At 41.2% G+C, this 8,640-nt stretch overlaps 1 protein-coding gene across 1 annotated transcript in view; it reads left to right on the plus strand.

Moving 5' to 3' along the window:
* The window catches only part of LOC144223241 (uncharacterized), a 31,087-nt gene extending 22,798 nt beyond the window's left edge, over positions 1-8,289 (plus strand). Inside the window, exon 4 of the mRNA XM_077753962.1 lies at positions 7,701-8,289. The gene's annotated coding sequence lies outside the window, so the exon portion shown is untranslated. The remainder of the gene's footprint in view (positions 1-7,700) is intronic.
* The last annotated feature ends 351 nt before the right edge of the window (positions 8,290-8,640 follow it).

An 8,640-nucleotide genomic window follows, 5' to 3' on the forward strand; every position in this document is an offset into this window, starting at 1 on the left:
AGTGTGTGTGTGTGTGTGTGTGTGTGTGTGTGTGTGTGTGTGTGTACAGAGAGATTGATTGATTTTAAGGAATTGGTCACACAGTTGTGGGTCTGGTAAGTCCAAAATCTGCAGGGCAGGCTAGTGGGCTGAAGACCCAGGGAAGAGCTGATGTTGCACCTTGAGTCTGAAGCCAGTCTAGAGGCAGAATTTCCTCTTTCTTGAGGGACTTCATTCTTTTTTCTCTTAAGGCCTTCAATGGACTAGGTGAGACCCACCCAAGTTATTGAAGGTAATTTACTTCACTCAAAGTCTACTGATTTGAATGTAATTTCAGGGGTGCTTGGGTGGCTCAGTAAGTTAAGTGTCCGACTCTTGATTTTGGCTCAGGTCATGATCTCACAGTTTGTGGGATCGAGCCCCATGTCGGGTTCATTGCTGACAGCACAGAGCCTGCTTGGAATTCTCTCTCTCCCTCCCTCTCCTTCATGTACTCTTACTCTGTCTCTCTCTGTCTCTCTCTGTCCTTCCCCAACTCATGTACTCTTTCTCTCTCTTAAAATAAAAACTTTAAAAAATTAAAGGGGCACCTGGGTGGCTCAGTCAGTTAAGCGTCCGACTTCGGCTCAGGTCATGATCTCATGGTTCGTGGGTTTGAGCCCCGCATCGGGCTCTGTGCTGACAGCTAGCTCAGAGCCTGGAGGCTGCTTCAGATTCTGTGTCTCCCTCTCTCTGACCCTCCCCTGCTCACGTTGCCTCTCTCTCTCTCAGAAATAAAAATAAAACATTAAAAAATTTTTTAAATAAAAAATAAAATAAATGCAATTTCACTTGAAAAATACCTTCTATGTAAAAAAAAGAAAAGAAAAAGAAAAATACCTTCTAATCAACCTCTAGACAATGTTTAACCAAACGTGGGTACCATGGCCTGGCCACGTTGGCACATAAAATTAGCTACCATAGAACACCAAGAGGAAGGGTAAATCTGGTCGCTTATGCCACTGGCCTTCCTAAATTCCAAGAAGCTGGAGAAGGAAGGAGGGAGATAAATGTGTTCTTATGCAAGGCTAAAACGTATAAGCCCATGGAGCTGAAAAGATGAGGGGTCAAGTAGCCTTCCTCCCAGTGTTGTATGGAGAACAGATGACACGTCAGCTGCCACGCTGCAGGTACGAAAGGCAGGTACCATCTTGCTTTCATCTTTCATAGAGTGGCTTCCCTTTAAGTAAGGTGGTAGACAGAATAACACCCCTCCAAAGACATTCACATCCCAATCCCTGGAGCCTCTGAATATATTACCTTATGTGGCAAAGGGACTTTGCAGACATGATTACGGATCTTGAGAGGGAGATGATGTTGGCCTATCCAAGTGGGCCCAATATAATTAGAAAAACCCTTATAAGAAGGAGGCAGGGACTACAAAGCTGTAATCATCAAGACAGTATGGTATTGGCACAAAACCAGACACACAGACCAATGGAATANAGGAGGAGGAGGCAGGGGACCAGAGCCAGAAAAGGCAACATGACCACAAAGGCAGAGGTCGGAGTGCAGTATTTTGAAGATGAAGGACGAAGCCACAAGTCAAGGAGCATAAGCAGCTCTAAAAGCTGGAGAAAATATGGATTAATTCTTCCTTAGAGCCTCCAGAAGGAAAGAAGTTCTGCTGAAATCTTGATTTTAGGAGCTCTGACCTCCAGAACTGTAAGAGAATACATCTGTGTCTTGTCAAGCCACATGGTAATGTGGTAATTTGCTATAGCAGCAATAAGGAGGTAATATAGTACCTTAAAGGAATCGGTGGCCACACGGAAACAACCATCAGTATACTCGTAATGGGTCTTAGGGAAATAACATTGTTGAAGGAGTCAGATGAAAGCTGTATTAAAATAAGAAAAAAGTACATGAGAAGATTCAGTCACAACACATTCACACACAAACAAACTTTCTGGAATGTTTATTATTAAAAGATATTTAAAAACTATTAAAAGATTAAATAGTCACTGTTAAGACCCAACTTGATGGTACCAAAGGCAAATAGAAAAAAAGCTTAAAAGACAGAGCAAATACATAAAAGAATGGAAATTGTGGGAGAAAAAAATTAAAAACTTGAAAGACATAAGTAGGAGAAGTAACATAAACGAGATTCCAGAGGATATAAAGATATGGTTTGCTAGAAAATAGAATCCAACCGTCTGTGCTATCACGTTGATGGGTGTGCGTGCTCTGGGCGGCGGTGGGAGGGAAGCAGGAAGGAGGCGGGATGGAGGGAGAGTCGTCACAAAGGGGTGCATGTGGAGCAGTTACAGCTTCATGAAAAACATGGGCTGAAAGCCTGGACTTGCAAAATGTGTTCAGACAGAGGGTATACACTACTGCATCTCACCACGTCTTCTGGAAGGCGTAGGATTTACTCTCCGGTTCCTCTGGGCGTCCTGTCTCTCACTAGTCAAAGGTTGGTGGCTCTAATGACACAGATGTTAGATATTTAGTTACTGTCCCACAGGTCCCTAAGCCTCTGCTCACTTTTTTTTTTCAATCTACTTTTTCTCCTTCTTGCTCTCTGATGTTTGAATGCAATATTTCATGGCTGATGCCCATTGCGCCTGCTATCAGACCATCATTTGTTTACATAACTGTCTTATTTGTGCTTCAGCATTTTACATGAAATTTTACCAGCCTTAGAGAAATGAGTCACAGACCAAATATACAAATGATCAAAACAGCCAAGGTCTATATAAATAAACCAGTAGATTAAAAATTAAAGCTGACTACTAGGAGACCAGCGATAAAATATCCATCATTAAAAATTTAGTCCTTACTGATCTGATTAACATAAACTCATTAAAGTATTAACAAGAGAGTAGGAGGCGAACTTAAAAGTAACAGATTGATGTATTCAATAACAGTTTGGAAAATCAATTTTTATTGTTGTCTTATATTCTAGAGCATTTTCAAAGAAAGAGAATAACTTCAATAAACCATAACTTATTTTTAGAAAGAAAGAAAGAGAAGATGCATGTCCTTTTTTGACAGTTGATCAGACTGATTGTAAAAAGTTCAGTTTTGACCTTTGGTTTTCCTGGCTTTCAAGCCAGAGGAGACTAAAGGCGTGTACATGTGACATATTGGCTAGGGGAAAAAAGACCACTGCCACCAGCGCCTTATTTCCTCTAACTCCCTGGAAAATTCAGAATGAAAGTAACTCTGAATAAATCCCCGGAAGAAGTCAAAGCTTTAGGGCCAAAACACAAGGGACGTTCTTCCAGTCAATACAAACAGGCGGTGGAGGAAGAGGGAAATGAAGAGGTGCTGTGGAGTGTGCTAAGAGGGGAGAGCTATTGAATGTAATTCTTTCATTTTTTTTTTGTTTTAAATGTTTATTTACTTATTTATTTTGAGAGAGAATCCCAAGCAGGCTCCATGCTGTCAGCACAGAGCCCGACAAGAGGCTTGATCTCACAAATCATGAGATCATGTATGACCTGAGCGAAATCAAGAGTCAGATCCTTAATCAACTGAGCCTCCCAGGCACCCCTAATTCTTTCATAGTTAAAACTGCTATTTGACCCTTTGGTCTCATAGCCAAAACAGGAAAGTGAAATTGTGTGTAAGTAAAGAGAAAAAAATGGCACTCTGAAGAATATAGAATTTAGTCCAGTATATTTTAACCAAATTAGAAATTTGCTGGAAAGGTTCTACAGGGAGAAGATATAAAGGACCAGGTGAGAAGGAACAAATTTTGTTTGTTTTCCAGAAAACTGTCAACTCTAATTCCCATCAAGGAGTCAGGGCCAGCACATAATTTTCAAACCTTAAAATATGTGGACACCAAGGGCTCCTGAGTGTAGAGGGTGGAGCCTGGAGGAGCAGGGATGAGTAAAAGTTAGATATGTCAAGAAGAATAAGGAACGTGCACACAATGGCACACTCCTCTGTGTGTGTGTGTGTTTGTGTGTGTGTGTGTGTAGGTAGATAGGTAGGTACATAAGTTTTTGTGCAAAGGTAGAAAGCAGAATGAGGCATGGTTCCTGGAGATAATGGAAGATTAAGAATCATTGAGGAGCATCAGACTAAGTGTCTAGCAAATGAGAGTACAGAATAGACCAGCCAACAGAAAGTAGGCTCCAAAATAAGGTAGAAGGCAGACTTCACCCCTCTGGCTAAAATTTGAGGGATGATTCCCCTCAAGCTTCCTGACACTGGGAACACATCTTCTAAGCCCATATTTGAGACACATGCTCTGATATGAATGTTTGAAAATGGATTTATGCCAGAAAATCCGGGAACTGTGGCTGCTGTATCAGCAGCGTTTTCACTCTCCGCACTATTGACATTTAGGGTGGGCATCATGGGAAGGGCTGTCCCTCGCATTGCAGGGTGTTTAGCAAGCATCACTGGTTCCTACCCACTACATACCAGTAGCATCATCCGCCCAGGTGTGAGGGTCAAATTGCCCTGAGAACAACTGCTGTGTCAGTAATATAACAGTGGCCCCATTTCACTGCTCATTTTACGGTATTTAACATACTGTCTGCTCACACCTTCCTTTTGTGAACTCCCCCTTCTCTTGGCTTCAGCAAGGCTTTATTCCCCTGATTCTCCTGCCTCTTCACTGTCTGCTCTTTGTCACCCATCCCTCAGGTAGGTGGAGTTCTAGAATCTCTCCATTTTTTTTAAGTTTATTTGTTTTTGAGAGAGAGAGAGAGAAAGAGAGAGAGAGTCTGAGTTGGGGAGGGGCAGAATCCGAAGCAGGCTCCAGGCTATGCACTGTCAGCACAGAGCCCAATGAGGGGCTCAAACTCACAGACTGTGAGATCATGACCTGAGCCAAAGTTGGATGCTTAACCAACTGAGCCACCCAGCCGCCCTTCTCTATTTTTAATGATTTAATCTGATTTCGTGAGTGCCCCCCTCAAAGTACCTAACTCCCAGGCCCACAGGTGATAATTCCAAAGCGATGGCTCCTGGTACAGCATGAGCACTTGCTGGATCACGAGAGCAATGGAATCAGCTAAATACCCATCATACAAATCAACCTCTTTGCCCCTGAACTTGCTTCTAAACTTCATACACACACTTCTAAACTTCTGCTCAGACTCTCCCTCTGGGTATCCCCTTGGTGATTGAAGATAAATGTTCAGAAACGACTTCTCTCTGCTCCGGAACACGTTTCCTATTTTCATTGATGGGATCTTCAGCTTTACTGTCCCTGGGGTTAGAAAGCTCTGATACAGGGGCGACTGGGTGGCTCAGTTGGTTAGGCATTCAACTCTTGATTTCGAGTCAGGTCATGATCTCACAGTTCATGAGTCTGCGTTGGGCTCTGTGCTGACAGTGCAAAGCCTACTTGGGATTCTCTCTCTCCCTCTCCCTCTCCCTCTCTGACTTTTCTCTCTCTCTCTCCGCCCCCCCCATAAATAAACTTTAAAAATTAAAAAAAAAGAAAGCTCTGAAATAGACAGGTTTGTCTTTTCCCCCTAAACAGGTACTTGGTTGTCGATTCTATATCATTCTTTCTACAATAAGTCCATTTGATCCTACCTCTGCACTACCCTCTTCCACACCACCAACACAGGTGAGATCCTCTTCTCTCTGAATTGGAGGCCTTCTCTCCACCTGCCTTCATTTTTCCCATCGACTTACATGTTTTCATAGTGCTTATATTTTAAGAAGAGGAAAATATGGATAAAGTATATGTAGACCCAGCATTAATTCTAGCAAGAGTCAACATTCCCTGGATACATGAAGGGGAAATACATGGTTGAACATCTTTCACCCATCTCAGTAAGAGATGCATTGTCAGTAAATTTCCAATATTTTGTTATGTTCAAGCATATAGAAAAGTTGAAAGAATTTTGCAGTAAATGTGCATATACCCACTGCCTAGATTCTAGAATCATTTTACTAAGTCGGTTATATCACATATCTATCCATCTCATCTGTCGTTTCCTCTATCCATCTGTCAATCCAGCTGTGTTTCAAAATAAATTGCAGGCCTCAGTGTGTTTGCACTGGAAATACTTCAGTGTACGTGTCATTAGTTAGATAGAATTCAGTGTTTGCTGCCCGTTGTTTCTTTTTCTTTTGAGGCAAAATAAGCATGCAATGAGATGCTCAGATCTTAAGGAAACCACTCTGTGGGTTTCAATAAATACATACACCTGTGCAACTCAAATCCCATCAAGGTATAGAGCATTCCAATCACCCAGAAAGTTCCCTGACATCATTTCCTTGCTGGCCCCAGCCGCAAATCCACTCCAGAGGCAACCACTGTTCTGATGCTCTTCAACCATAGATTAGTACTGCCTGTTTTAGAACTTCATATAAATGGGAATCACATAATCTGTGCTATTGTATGTCTAGATTCTTTTAGTTGGAATAAGGCTTTCAAGATGGCAGCCATGTTGTTTCATGTATAAGTAGTTTGTCCCTTTCTATTGCTAAGTAAGTTTCCATGTATAAATATACCACAGTTGTTTTTTCCATTCTTCTATCAATGAGGATCTAGGCTGTTTCTAATTTTGGGCAACATTTTCAATAAAAATCATTCATCAAAGTTTGTAATATATTTTTGTTCCATTAATCAATTATGGACTATGGGGCGCCTGGGTGGCTTAGTTGGTTAAGCGTCCGACTTTTGCTTAGGTCATGATCTCGCGGTTCGTGGGTTCGAGCCCCGCGTCGGGCTCTGTGCTGACTGCCAGCTCGGAGCCTGGGGCCTGTTTCAGTCTGCGACTCCCTCTCTCTCTGACCCTCCCCTGTTCACGCTGTCTCTCTCTCTCTCTCCTAGAAATAAATAAAACATTTAAAAAAAATCAATTATGGACTAAGAGTAATTAAAATATCAACTCAAAACAAAAGAAATATTTATCACTTTTAATTTTATGGTTGCAGAAAGTTAAATTAAATTTATATATTTTTTTATTGCAAAGCATCATGAAAGGTGAGTAATAAAAATATTTTCAAACATAAAAAATTACATGAGGATACTACTAAGAAAGAAGTAGAAAAGAAATAGAAATTTGAGGGGAAACTACAAACTATATGAACTGTCCAGCTGTAAAGATGATCTGTGTTTTTAGGGGTGCCTGGGTGGTTCAGTCAGTTGAACATCTGACTTCGGCTCAGGTCATGATCTCATAGGTTTTGTGTTCGAGCCCTGTGTCTGGCTCTGTGCTGACAGCTCAGAATTTGGAGCCCGCTTCAGTTTCTGTCTCTGTCTCTCTCTACCCCTCCTCCACTCTTGCTCTGTCCCTCTCTCTCAAAATTAAATAAACATTAAAAAAAAAACTGGGGGGAAAAGGTGATCTGTATTTTTAAGTGAATGATGTGATTATTAAATTGCTATGACATTTTTTAAGGCTTCTTTATTTATTTTAAGAGGGGAAGAGTGAGTGAGCAAGGGAGGGGCAGAGGAAGAGGGAGAGAGAGAATCCTAAACAGGCTCCACACACAGCACAAAGCCCAACACGGGGCTTCATCTCATGAACTGTGAGATCATGAACTGTAAATTGCTATAGCATTTAGATGCCCTTGGGTTTGCTCAAAAGAGTAATGTGACAATTGAAAAATATTTTCATATTAAAATTTAGTATTCAGTATTTATAATACTCCCAAAATGGCAAATTTATGATGAAAACAATTAGATGTCAACATAAAATTATGTGAACAAGTTCAGTTGTCTCAAATTATTTTCCAAACCCTATTCAAAATACCAGGAAGAAGAATTGAAGTTTTACCCAAAGCCTGCTGCTTTGCCAGACTTGGGTCCTGGATTCAACTCATCACTCACCAGCTCTAATTGCCATCTTCGAATCTCACTGGGCCTTGAGAACACTTCCAGTCTGCCAGCATCCATGGGGAGGTCTTGGTCATATTCTGTGTCTCAGAATTACTGGAACTGAGGTGAGGACTTGGGCCAAATGCAGCCCAGATGGTCAATCAATGTGGTGTCATCAAACACTCATCTTCTCAGTCTGTGGTCTAGTGGAAATGATACATTTTGAAGTCTTACATTGAAGTCTTACATTGGGAAGATGGTGGCTCTTCCATCATCTCTTCCATCATCTCCTTATCCCTTTTGCACCTATATGCACCAAAAGAAATCATAGATATTTTTGCACTGGCCATTTTATTTTTCCTCTGCGAAAGCTTCTTTTTGCTGGAAACTAACATGCCACAGATCCCATTACAGAAAATATTGGTTACAGAATTTTACAGCTTCCTTATGTATCATATTTAGTTGCGTCCATTTACACAATGTGAAAAGAGCCCACTAATTTGTGGAAAATGTAATAAAGTGATGGGAACTGCATTAACAAAAACCACTGACTGATAAATTATTAATTCAAATATCCTGGAAACTTTATTGAAACCTAAGGGTCATGAGTGGACTCAATCAGTCGGGAAAGCCAAAGGTTAATACTGTGCCCTTGAATAATGTTTTTACAATTTTTTTCCCAGAAATTGTTCACTTTCTAGTGTCAGATTGCAGAGTACTATGGACTGAATGTGCCTCTCCAAAAATCAAATGTTGAAGTATAAAGGCCCAATATGAAGGTATTGGGAGGTGGGGCCCTTGGGAGGTGAAGGCTCTGTCCTCATGACTGGGATTAGTGCCCCTATAAATGGGACCCTATAATGGGAAAGCAACTCTAC

This window comes from Crocuta crocuta, unplaced genomic scaffold, assembly GCF_008692635.1.
Source record: "Crocuta crocuta isolate KB4526 unplaced genomic scaffold, BGI_CrCroc_1.0 scaffold31, whole genome shotgun sequence".
NCBI lineage: Eukaryota > Metazoa > Chordata > Mammalia > Carnivora > Hyaenidae > Crocuta > Crocuta crocuta.